Below are 13,301 nucleotides of genomic sequence, written 5' to 3' on the forward strand. Positions count from 1 at the left end.
AGATCCATCATTGTTTGAGCCCACAGTGCTTTCTGGATGTAGGTGAACTACAACTCTCAAACTCAAGGTCAATGCCCACCAAACCCTTCCAGTATTTTCTGTTGATCATGGGAGTTCTCTGTGCCAACTTTGGTTCAATTCCATTGTTGGTGGGGTTCAGAATGCTCTTTGTTTACATGTTAACTATAAATCGCAGCAACTACAACTCCCAAATGACAAAATCAATCCCCCCGCCAACCCCACCAGTATTCAAATTTGGGCATACCGAGTAATTGTGCCAAATTTGCTCCAGTGAATGAAAATACATCCTGCAGATCATTATTTACATGGCGATTCATAATGTTAGGGTTATGGTTGGGGGTCACCACAACATGAGGAACTGTATTAAGGGGTCGCGGCATTAGGAAGGTTGAGAACCACTGCTCTAGAACATGGCCATATAGCCCGAAAAAACCTACAACAACCCAATTTTGATATTGTTTGTTCCCCTTCCTGCACTTGAAGTTGTTTGATGCAGTAGTTCCCCTTCCCACAAACCATTAAATTACCTGGCTTTATACATATTAACCTTGTTAGCATTTATTTATTTCCTCACTGAAAGATCCATGAGGAGTAATGCATATCTGAGGAGCATGTGCGGAAATAATCAATGGCACTCATTAGAGACAATTGATTTCTAGGGTGGGCATGTTGCGAAATGTTTGAGTGTTATCAGTGTACCTGTTCCTGTCCTTCACCTTGAATTCTGTATGTACTACATTGCTAATCCAGCAAGATTACTTTGTTTTACATAACAGTACATGAAAAGAGGCAGTTCTGAGATGGAAGTTCATGTGAGATTAGAAAGTGTCAGGCTTGATAATGTGTTAATGCCTGTTTGACAGAAAAGCTTATTGAACTATGTTCTGTCCTGCGCTGGGCCTGTAACAGCTATACTTTTCTATAGGATGTATACTTTAAGCCCAGCGGGAAGCCAGGGGCGCCTCAAAGAGAGGTTCTCAGAGATTTTTCTGAAGTGATGGTCTTTAGAGTCTTTGATGATGCAACAAAGTCTTTATTATGGAAGAAACAACAAATCTTCAATGGTTCAAACAACACTTCAAGGCTTTCTTAGTCTAGGCCTCAATCAGTTGGTACCTGACTTTGATTAACTAAACTTTCTCTGTAGGAAAAACCCCTTTTAACCTCTCCCAGGCTGCTTTCTATCTATGCCGCATCGGTGTGGGACCTACTACCGATTCCAAATGCGTCTGGGTATCGAGTAGACCTATCAGCCGAGGCTTGAAGATATTTCAGCTGAAACTCCAGGGCTGTTCCCTCTGATGCTGTGAGCTCTCAGCCAGAGCTTTTGGACCTTTCTCCTGGAATTTCTGTTTCTGTATCCTCGGATGTTATTTTTCCCTGGATGGTTATTGAGAAAGGAAGCTTTTTCTACGGGATGAGCTGGTCTACGTCCTATAGCTTAGCTACCTTGTGTGAGACTGCCCAAAAAATGGCTCCTTTCCCTGCCAGAGCCCAGAACAAGGGGTGGAACCAAAGCTTAATTATGATGGACAGGAGGCCTGCCCTATGACTGCAAAACAGATAACAGAAAGAAAATAAAGTTGGAGCTCGTGGTATAGCCATACCAGCACAAACTAAATGAAAATATACTTGTCTGCTTCACCCTTGAATTTAACTAGTTCAACATGGTTTTGTATGGGACAGATTGCTGTTTATTTGATGTAAAGATAGCAAGGTATGTTATTCACACAATAAATGCTGGATAAGGTTGCTATGTGATGTCCTCTCCCGGAACTACTATATTTTAAAACAGTAGTTCTCGACCTTCCTAATGCCGCGACCCCTTAATACAGTTCCTCATGTTGTGGAGACCCCCAACCATAAAATTATTTTCGTTGCTACTTCATAACTGTTAGGAATCGTAATGTAAATATCTGATTTACAGGATGTATTTTCATTCACTTGACCAAATTTGGCACAAATACCCAATATATCCACATTTGAATATTGGTGGGATGGGGGGGGGGGGATTGATTTTGTCATTTGGGAGTTGTCATTGCTGGGATTTATAGTTCACCCACAATTAAAGAGCATTCTGAACTCCACCAGTGATGGAATTGAACCAAACTTGGCACACAGAACTCCCACGACCAACAGAAAATACTGGAAGGGTTTGGTGAGCAGTGACATTGAGTTTTGGAGTTGTAGTTCACCTACATCCAGAGAGCACTGTGAACCTAAACAATGATGGATCTGGACCAAACTTGGCACGAATACTCAAATATAACCAAATGTAAAAACTGGTGGAGTTTGGGGAAAATAGTCCTTGAGATTTGGGAGTTGTAGTTGCTGGGATTTACAGTTCACCTAAAATCAAAAAGCATTCTGAACCCTACATGATAGAATTGGTCCAAACTTCCTACACAGAATCTCCATGACCAACAGTAAATACTGTATTTTCTGATGGTCTTTGGCGACCCCTCTGACACCACCTCGTGATCCCCCCCAGGGGTCCCCCCCAGGTTGAGAAACGCTGTTTTAAAACAATGGTACTTGGTTTTCATTCCCAGGAACTGTTGATCTTTTTTACTGATCACTTCAGTCTGCGTGGTCTGAAAAGTGGGAATAGCTGCTGGTATGCCACAAAGAATGTTGGCTTTTAGACTTTCCAGATTTAAAAGGCCATGAGGCTCAGTTAAGATAGTTTTCTGACTCTGCGTTATTCATTTTCTGTCTCTGCATCATTAATGCACTGTTAGGACATAAGACGTTTATAGCAAAAGTGTGTGGCCAGTGTCTGGAAAAGAGATCAGTTTTGCTATATAGTCTTAAGCGTTAGCCTGTAATAGCAGTAATCTGAGTGGGATAATTTCTTACAAATTGCAAGTATGACAGGAAAAGTAAACAAGGAAAATATTTTGAAAACGTAACATTTTTAGTAGATCTGCTTTTGTCTAGGACAGCTATATGAGTTGCTTGGTTCTCCAACAGTTGTTAAGACTACATCACATAGAAGCCTTCCTGTAGCAAGCAGTGAGGGATGGTGAGGGCCACAGTTCAACATTTGGGCTGCACTTCCTGTCCCAATTTAGAATATGCATATTAAAAGGTAAAGGTTGTCCCCTGACATTAAGTCCAGTCGTGTCTGACTCTGGGGTGGTGCTCATCTCCATTTCTAAGCCAAAGGGCCGGCGTTGTCCATAGACACCTCCAAGGTCATGTGGCCAGCATGACTGCCTGGAGCACTGTTACATTCCCACGGGAGCTGTACCTATTGATCTACTCACATTTGCATGTTAGGTAGATCAATAGATTAGCAGAAGCTGGGACTGACAGCAGAAACTCATGCCACTCCCGGATTCGAAGCTTCGACCTTTTGGTCAACAAGCTCAGCAACTCAGCGGTTTAACCCACTGTGCCACTGGGGGCTCAATGTATATATGTGTGTGTGTGTATGTATATATATATATATGTGTGTGTGTGTGTGTGTATAATATATGTGTGTATATATATTATATACAATATAAAATGTATATTATAGTTTGCTATATAGGAGCTCCTGGTGACACAGTGGGTTAAATCCTTGTGCCGGCAGGACTGCTGACCAAAAGGTTGGCAGTTTGAATCTGTGGAGTGGGGTGAGCTCCCACCTGTCAGCTCCAACTTCCCGTGGAAGGACATTAGAGAAGCTTCCCACAGGATGGTAAAACATCCAGGCATCCCCTGGGCAACATCTTTGCAGATGGCCAATTCTCTCACACCAGAAGCGACTTGCAGTTTCTCAAGTCCCTCCTTATACCTGTTTCGACAGGTCTTTGATTTTTGATATTGCTGTTTTTAAATTGTTTTTAAATTGTGTTAGATTTTAGCCGCTCTTGTAAGCCGCTCCGAGCCCCAGGGGAGTGGCGGCATATAAGTTCAAATAGTAAATAAATAAATAAATAAATAAATGCAAAAAAATTCTCTATCATCTTTGGGCCTAATTTTTAAAAAGGCAGGACTGTTGAATCAGTAGAATATAGTTTTTTTAATTTAATTTCAGTATTTTTTGCTCTGCTCTTAAGCCAGGAATCCTCCCAAAGCCTCTACATTGCTAATATGACAGTTCCCTGACCTCAGGTGTACTTTCTAAGTAAGACATGACACATGAGGAAAATGGAATGGCAGGGAGGAAGGGATTAAGTTCAACAGGTACTGCCTATTCTTTCCTCTCTCAGAGGCCAGGGCAATGGTGCTTGGGGTGGAAAGAAGGCCTTTTGTGCACTACTGGGACTAAGGCATGATGGAGGTGTGCCTGCTTGTTTTTATCTCCTTCTGAGGCCAGGACAGCAGCAGATACTCCACTTTGGCAGAAAAAATGAAATGCAAAGATACAGAATGGGGGACGCCTGGCTCGAGAGCAGTACGTGTGAAAAAGATCTTGGCGTCCTCGTGGACAACAAGTTAAACATGAGCCAACAATGTGATGTGGCGGCAAAAAAAGCCAATGGGATTTTGGCCTGCATCAATAGGAGCATAGTGTCTAGATCTAAGGAAGTAATGCTACCCCTCTATTCTGCTTTGGTTAGACCACATCTGGAATATTGTGTCCAATTCTGGGCACCACAATTCAAGAGAGATATTGACAAGCTGGAATGTGTCCAGAGGAGGGCGACTAAAATGATCAAGGGTCTGGAGAACAAGCCCTATGAGGAGCGGCTTGGGGAACTGGGCATGTTTAGCCCGAAGAAGAGAAGGCTGAGAGGAGATATGATAGCCATGAATAAATATGTGAGAGGAAGCCACAGGGAGGAGGGAGCAAGCTTGTTTTCTGCTTCCTTGCAGACTAGGACGCGGAACAATGGCTTCAAACTACAAGAGAGGAGATTCCATCTGAACATGAGGAAGAACTTCCTGACTGTGAGAGCCGTTCAGCAGTGGAACTCTCTGCCCCGGAGTGTGGTGGAGGCTCCTTCTTTGGAAGCTTTTAAGCAGAGGCTGGATGGCCATCTGTCAGGGGTGCTTTGAATGCAATATTCCTGCTTCTTGGCAGGGGGTTGGACTGGATGGCCCATGAGGTCTCTTCCAACTCTTTGATTCTATGATTCTATGATTCTATGAGTTGGGAAGGATGGAAGAGCTTTCAGATGCTGTTGAGGCTAAAGTGCAATGGGCCTGTGCCTGACTTATCTCCCTCCAGGGCTATAGCAGTGGCCATTGCTGACATACCATTCAGCCATACTCTCAATTGGAAGTAGAATTTAGATTCAGAGCTACGTTTGATAAATGCTGCAGTCTTTTCTCAATCAAATAATGTAATTTGGCATAATATCTCGAAAAGGGTGTGTGTTTTTTGACATCAGCTGCCCTTTCCTCCCCTGTCCCTTCACCAAGTTGATATGTTCTTCAAAAGCAGAAGCCCTAGAGCAGCGTTTCTCAACCTGGGGGTTGGGACCCCTGGGGGGGGGGGGTCGCAAGAGGGTGTCAGAGGGGTCGCCAAAGACCATCAGAAAACATAGTATTTTCTGTTGGCCATCTGGGTTCTGTGTGGAAAATTAGGTCCAATTCTGTTGTTGGTGGGGTTCAGAATGCTCTTTGATTGTAAGTGAACTATAAATTCCAGCAACTACAACTCCCAAATGTCAAGGTCTATTTTCCCCAAACTCTGCCAGTGTTCACATTTGGGCATATTGAGTAGTCATAGAATCATAGAATCAAAGAGTTGGAAGAGACCTCCTGGGCCATCCAGTCCAACCCCATTCTGCCAAGAAGCAGGAACATTGCATTCAAATCACCCCTGACAGATGGCCATCCAGCCCCTGTTTAAAAGCTTCCAAAGAAGGAGCCTCCACCACACTCCGGGGCAGAGAGTTCCACTGCTGAACGGCTCTCACAGTCAGGAAGTTCTTCCTCATGTTCAGGTGGAATCTCCTCTCTTGTAGTTTGAAGCCATTGTTCCATGTCCAAGTCTCCAGGGAAGCAGAAAACAAGCTTGCTCCCTCCTCCCTGTGACTTCCTCTCACATATTTATACATGGCTATCATATCTCCTCTCAGCCTTCTCTTCTTCAGGCTAAACATGCCCAGCTCCTTAAGCCGCTCCTCATAAGGCTTGTTCTCCAGACCCTTGATCATTTTAGTCACCCTCTGGACACATTCCAGCTTGTCAATATCTCTCTTGAATTGTGGTGCCCAGAATTGGACACAATATTCCAGGTGTGGTCTAACCAGAGAGGAATAGAGGGGTAGCATTACTTCTCTAGATCTAGATCGTTCCAAGTTTGGTCCAGATCCATCATTGTTTGAGTCCACAGTGCTCTCTGGATGTAGGAGAACGACAACTCCAAAACTCAAGGTCAATGCCCACCAAACCCTTCCAGTATTTTCTGTTGGTCATCTGGGTTCTGTGTGGAAAGTTAGGTCCAATTCTATTGTTGGTGGAGTTCAGAATGCTCTTCGATTGTAGATGAACTATAAATCCCAGCAACTACAACTCTCAAATGACAAAACCAATCCCTCCTCTCCAACCCCACCAATATTCAAATTTGGCCGCATTGGGTATTTGTGCCAAATTTGGTCCAATGAATGAAAATACGTCCTGCATATCTGATAGTTACATTACAAATCACAACAGTAGCAAAATTACAGTTATGAAGTAACAATGAAAATAATTTTATGGTTGGGGGTCACCACAACATGAGGAACTGTATTAAGGGGTCGCGGCATTAGGAAGGTTGAGAACCACTGAGATAGAGGTCTTGTATGGGAGGGAAACCAAGAAAGCTTTAGATAAAAGGTAAATGGAAGTAAAAAAAAAAATCAACCTTTTGTGTTAATTCTGCAAAGGTTTACCTGCAAAGATTAACCAATGTATTCAGAACACATTCACTATAAATAGGGAAGTGTTCGGAATAGTTTTCATTTTTAGTTCTAAAGCTATGCAAGATAGCCAAGAAAATAATTGGTGTCTCCGAAAGCAGAGCATCTAGAATACAGGGCTCAGCCGTTGCTGATCTACAAAGCATTTCCATTTTGGCTCATGGATAGGAATTGAGCCTGGCATCCTACTGCTGAGTTAGGAATTCATTTCCTCTTTCCTACAGCAGTGAGTGAAGATTTGAGTTCTCTAGAAATTGCAAAATTGTACAAATCAGAATCACACTATGCTCCAGTTTCAGCAAAGACTTGAGAGGCTTTGATGACTTAAGAAATCCCCACACATACATACATCCTATATATAGCATGTAGAAATTGCCTTCCACTTTTGTGGGTTTCACGTTCATGAATTTGATTATTTGTGGATTATTTACTGCCGCCTCTGTGCTGCATTACAGCATTTTAATGGGGACTGCAAGCCTTGTGAGACTGAAGGAAACCATGAATGCAAGATGAGGCTTGTAAATATCTATGAAAATTGGCATAGCAGAGGTAATGGGAATGGGGGAGAGGTCAATGAAAGATATGGAGAAGGTTACAGCAAGAAAGGCAGGTATACAAGGAAGGGGGAACTGGGCACCCTGAGCCTGCCTCATATAGCTATTTTTGTTTAAATTATCCCTTTCTTCCAATACACGGTGGAAAATGTTTCCACCCAGATCCTCTGAAGATGCCAGCCACAAATGCAGGCAAAACATCAATGCTGCAGAAAATGCTGTTTCCTAAGAACCATACAACCCAGAAACTACACAACCTTGTCTTCCAGAAGAGAAGGCTGAGAGGAGACATGATGGCCATGTATAAATATGTGACAGGAAGGGAAGAAGGAGGAGGCTTGTTTTCTTTTGCTCTGGAGACAAGGACTCAATGGAACAATGGTTTCAAATGACAGGAAAGGGGATTCCACCTGAACATGAGGAAGAACTTCCTACCAGTGGAACTCTCTGCCCCGGTGTGTGGTGGAAGCTCCTTCTTTGGAGGTTCTAAACAGAGGCTGGATGGCCGTCTGTCATGGGTGCTTTGAATGCTTCTTGGCAGGGGGTTGGACTGGATAACCCATGAGGTCTCTTCCTACTCTAGAATTCTATGATTCAAGCACCCCAGTGTTTCCACCCACTCACAAGATGATTTGTCCAGTTCAAGAAAGATGTGGTCAAGCTAGAATTAGTGCATAGAAGGGTAACCAAAGTGATCAGAGGTTTGGAAACCAAGATTTACGAGGAATGAATTAGAAAGCTGGGGATGTTTTGCTTGGAGGAGAGAAGATTGAGAGGAGAACCATGTTTAAATATGTGAAAGTATGTCATATTGATCAGGAAGTTAGCTTGTTTTCTGCTCTAGAGACCAGGATACAGAACAATGGGTTCAAGTTGCAGGAAAAGAGATTTCACCTAAATGTTAGGAAGAATTTCCTGAAGCTAAGAGCTGTTCAGCAATGGAATATTCTGCCTGGAAGTGTGGTGGAGTCACCTTCTCTGGTGGTTTTTCAACAGAGGCTGGATGGTCATCATTCAGGAGGGTTTTGATTAGGGGTGTTCTTGCTTCACAGAATGGGGATTGGCTGGATGGCCCTTGTGGGTCTCTTCCCATTATATGAATCGATAAAGTTGTTGGGGAAAAACCTCAAAAGACAGCTTTCCACTCCCAAAACAATGCAGTAAGGACTAAGTGTTCTCTTAAGCTCATCTGACGGAGGTCACTATCTGGGACCATTGCAGCATACCCAAATACCCCTGGACTGTTATCTGACCTAGAAGAAGCACTGCCTGAATATCAAGCAAAACGTGGGTGCTAGAAGCAATATCATACGAAAGCTGACTGGCACAACCTGGGGATCACAACCAGATACAGTGAAGACATCTGCCCTTGTGCTTTGCTACTCTGCTGCTGAGTATGCATGCCCAGTGTGGAACACATCTCACCACACTAAAACAGTGGATGTGGCTCTTAATGAGACATGCCGCATTATCACGGGGTGTCTGCGCCCTACACCACTGGAGAAATTATACCGTTTAACCAGTATTGCATTACCTGACATCTGTCAGGAAGTAGATTATTGCTTCTGGATGCACTGTTTTTAACTTGATTTATGCCTAAGTGTAGTGTATAATTGTAATTGTTTGTTCTAGCATTGAATTTTGCCATTACTTATGTGTAATAATAATAATAATAATAATAATAATAATAATAATAACACTTTATTTGTACCCCGCTACCATCTTCCCAAGGGACTCGGTGCGGCTTACATGAGGCCGAGCCCAAATACAAGCAATAAAAAACATAGACAATAAAATATACAACATTATCAATAAGACAACACACAGTTAAAAACAGTGGGAAGGCCAAATGTAAAGTTAAAATTGGAAGTAATGCTGTCATCTCTGGCCCATCCCCTGTTCAGATATCAGCCAGCATGCCAACACCTTAAGGAAGAAATAGCTTTCTAGGATCTCCAGAAGTACCCACAGGAACACCTCAGCAAGCAAGATTCCAAAAGAGGCAGGCTAAAACCCAGAACCTTAATCCATGGCTGATACCAAATAAGAGACTCCCTCCTGAACACACAGAAGACTGGGCAGCTTGGAAGGCACTGAACAGACTGCGCTCTGGCACCACAACATGCAGAGCCAACCTTAAGAAATGGGGGTACAAAGTGGAGTCTACAACATGCAAATGCAAATCACAGACCACCTACTGCAATGTAACCTGAGCCCTACCACATGCACAATGGAGGACCTTCTTGAAGCAACACCAGAGGCACTCCAAGTGGCCAGCTACTGGTCAAAGGACATTTAACAGAATGCCAAGTTTGCAAACTTTGTGTTTTTCTTTTTTTTTTTAATTACAATACAACTGTTTGGTTTGCTCCTGACATGATAAATAAATACTATCTGGGACCAAAGCCCCATCTCTCTTGGAAGTTCCACCTCATCACAGGTGAGTCCTTTTAATGCTTCATCTTCATGCAGTCATCTCAAAGAGGAATGCTTAGCATGCAGACCTGTTCCAAGATTCGGAAATACTAAAATGAAGCATTTACATTCTCATTTATCTCATGCAAAACAGATAGCCGAACAATAGCCAGATGGTGCTTTTACCTTAGTAAATGGCTTGCTTTTAAATTAGAACTAGAATTCAGGGGAATGGCAGCTGATCCAATCCTTCTCTCCATTAGCTCTCTGGGATCGTTTAAATGGTAACGTTTGAGAGCACACTGAAGATTTGCTGAACTTTAAAGTGTACTGTTAATTAAAAGTCAATATATTCCTCTCCTCCCCCTTCCCATAAAATCTGTTAAATATGAGCTGAAAAAGCTCTTGTGTGCCAACAACCAATTTTAGAGTTCTGCCTATTCTGTAGTTGTTGAAAAATAATGAGTAATTGCCCCCCAAAATAAGTGAGCTGAATCGTCTTGCAAGGCTTTAGGTAGTGTTTATTATTCTCATGGTAGCTGCGATAAGTACCACTCCTGATCATACGGTCTTTGAGATGCCTTTGAGATTTCAGTGTCAAAATATGAACTGTTAATTGTTGGAGATTAACTAGCACTTCTGCATTTAAAGTGTAAGGCGTAGTTCGCAGTAGCATTGGTGGTTGTTAGGAAACACAATTAGGACTTTTCTTGGTTATTTATCGTGTCAGAAGCGAATTGAGAATACAGTTATAATGCATACAAAAAAACCACAAACAAAGATAAAAGCTTGGCGGTGTACTAAATTTCCTTTGACCAGAAGCTGGCCACTTGGAGTGCCTCTAGTGTGGCTGCATGAAGGTCCTCCATTGTGCATTGTAGTAAGTGGTCTGTGGTTTGTTCTTCTTCACACTCGAATGTCATGGACTCCATTTATAGCCCCATTTCTGAAGATTGGCTCTTCACTGTGACCAGGAGGGAGTTTCTCATCTGCAGCTTGGGAGTGATCCTGGATTCATCACTGAGCCTGGAACCCCAGGTCTCGGCGGTGGCCAGAAAAGCTTTTGCACAACTAAGACTTGTGCACCAGCTGCCCCTGTACCTTGGGAAGTCTGAGTTGGCCATGGTGGTCTATGTTCTAGTTACATAACGAATAGATTACTGCAATGTGCTCTATGTGGGGCTGCCTCTGAAGACCGTTCGGAAACTTCAGCTAGTTCAACGGTCGGCAGCAGACTACTAACTGGGGCGACATACAGGGAGCATACCACCCCCCTGTTGTGCCAGCTCCACTGGCTGCCGGTCCACTTCCGAGCTCAGTTCAAAGTGCTGGTTTTGACCTATACAGCTCTAAACAGTTCTGGCCCAGCTTACTTGTCTGAACGCATCCACCCCTATGTCCCACCTCGAAACATAAGATCATCCGGGGAGGCCCTGCTCTCCCTGCCGTCAACAGCACAAATGTGCCTGATGGGGAAGAGAGACAGGGCCTTCTCAGTAGTGGCCCCCCACCTATGGAACACACTCCCAACTGAGGTAAGATTGGCCACCTCCCTCCTAGTTTTTTGAAAGAAACTAAAGGCATGGTTTTGGGACCAGGCTTTTGGACAATAGATGCAAGCAGCACTTTAAGGGAATGTGACTGGAACGACGATATGGCTGATGTTTTACTGTTTTAATGATGGCTTATGTATCGTTAATTATGCTTTTATGTCTAATTGTGGTTTTAATTTTGTAATTTGTTACGTTTTGGCTTCAGAATGGGGCCCATCGTAAGTCATCCTGAGTCCCCCTTCGGGGGTTGAAAAGGACGGGATAGAAATGCGAGAAAGAAAATAAATCTGAATTTGCATGATTTTAAATGAATGTTTTAACAACTTAACATTTTAATTACTGTTTTAATTGCAATTGTTATTTATTAATCTGTTTGATGGCATCAAAGGTTTCCCGTTGTAAGCCGCCCTGAGTCCCCTCTTGAGGGTGAGAAGGTGAGGGTGAGAAGGACGGTGAGAAGGACGGGATGAGAAGGACGGGATATAAATATGCAAAATAAATAAATAATTCAGCCACAGATTGAGGTCCCGGGTTTTAGCCTGCCACTTTTGGACTCTCGCTTGCTGAGGTGTTCCTGCGAGTATCTCTGTTGATCTTAGGAAGCTATTTCTTGATTTAAGTCATTAGCTTACTGGCTGGTATCCAAAGAGAAGATCAGCTGAAGATGTCAATGCCTTGGTCCTTTCATTACAGGCTATTGCTTCCCAACGGATGTCAGGTGGTAAGCTTTCTTGGTGGACAGGTATTCTGACAGTATTTTATTGCATCCTATCTTTTAAGCCCTCTTTCATTTTATAACAACTCTATGAAATATGTATTGTCGAAGGCTTTCATGGCCGGAATCGCAGGGTTGTTGTAGGTTTTTTCGGGCTGTATGGCCATGTTCTAGAGGCATTTCTCCTGACGTTTCGCCTGCATCTATGGCAAGCATCCTCAGAGGTAGTGAGGATGCTTGCCATAGATGCAGGCGAAACGTCAGGAGAAATGCCTCTAGAACATGGCCATATAGCCTGAAAAAACCTACAAAACCCCTCTATGAAATATGTTTGGGCTGAGAGATGGTTACCCCTTGAATTTCATAGTGCACATTAATTTGAACTCTGTATCACCTCAATCCTAGTGGGAAAAAGCAGTTGTTATCCTAAAATTAAGGTAGATGCTTATGCATTCCTTTCCAGGTGATCTACTATAATAATTAAGGACATAGTTTTTTTCTGTGTCCTAAATTGAGATGATAGATCACCTGAAAAGGAACATATAAGCATATATCCTAATTTTAGGATATTTTAATACCTCAATCTTCCTTTGTATTTATTTATTTACGCATTTATATACTGCCCTTCTCACCCCGAAGGGGACTCAGGGCAGCTTACATAAGTGGCATTATTCCATGCCCAAACAACAACAATTCAGAGCAATCAAACAACAATTTAAAATAACATAAGTACGTTAGTCTGCTTTAATTATGAGTAATCTTCCATCCCCATTTTAATCTAAATTTGTCTTTCAGTAATCCTAGAAGCAAGCTAAATTGTTAACTTTGCATATTAATTTCACACGTGTGTTTATTTGAATATGTATGTTGTCTTACTTTTATATGGTGAGTTGTCTCAGAAAGACTGTGGTCCACTACACTTTGGTTATTTATGTCCAAAAATCAAAATATCCTCCAAAGTACAAAAAATAGCAAATAGAAACACTATAAAATGTTGTAAAAGGAAGCAAATAACTACCATTGTCAGAACAATCCAGTCAATAAAAGAAAGCATTTAATAATAATAATACCGTCTTCATATCAGGGCAACAGCATGATTGCTTAAAGTATAAAATAATAGAATCTCAGAGTTGGAAGGGACCATAAGGGCCATCTAGTCTAATTCTCTGCTGATTGATAGCTCATACTGCTTTCATGTTGTTCT

General features: G+C 42.5%; 1 protein-coding gene across 2 annotated transcripts in view; it reads left to right on the top strand.

The window, feature by feature from the left end:
* Positions 1-13,301, top strand: part of FCHSD2 (FCH and double SH3 domains 2) — a 304,170-nt gene that overhangs the window by 16,073 nt on the left and 274,796 nt on the right. The gene's annotated exons all lie outside the window — the stretch shown is intronic.

The sequence above is a fragment of the Anolis sagrei genome, chromosome 3 (genome assembly GCF_037176765.1).
Source record: "Anolis sagrei isolate rAnoSag1 chromosome 3, rAnoSag1.mat, whole genome shotgun sequence".
NCBI classification, from domain to species: Eukaryota; Metazoa; Chordata; class Lepidosauria; order Squamata; family Dactyloidae; genus Anolis; species Anolis sagrei.